We start from the raw sequence: 279 nt of genomic DNA on the forward strand, positions 1-279 counted from the left end.
AAGTTTTGGTTCCAGAGGGGGTAGTTCTCCTACCAGGAGCCACAACAAACATTCCATTGAACTGGAAGATCTGACTTCCCCCGGGTCATTTTGGGCTTCTAATGCCCTTAAGCCAACAGGCTAAGAAGGGAATAACAGTGTTAGGAGGAGTGATAGGATCCAGATTATCATGGAGAAATTGGATTGCCTCTTCACAATGGAGGTAAGCAGAAATATGTCTGGAGTGCAGGAGATCCCTTAGGGCGTCTCTTAGTACTTCCATGTCCTGTGATTAAAGTC

The sequence above is a fragment of the Mastomys coucha genome, unplaced genomic scaffold, assembly GCF_008632895.1.
Source record: "Mastomys coucha isolate ucsf_1 unplaced genomic scaffold, UCSF_Mcou_1 pScaffold3, whole genome shotgun sequence".
NCBI lineage: Eukaryota > Metazoa > Chordata > Mammalia > Rodentia > Muridae > Mastomys > Mastomys coucha.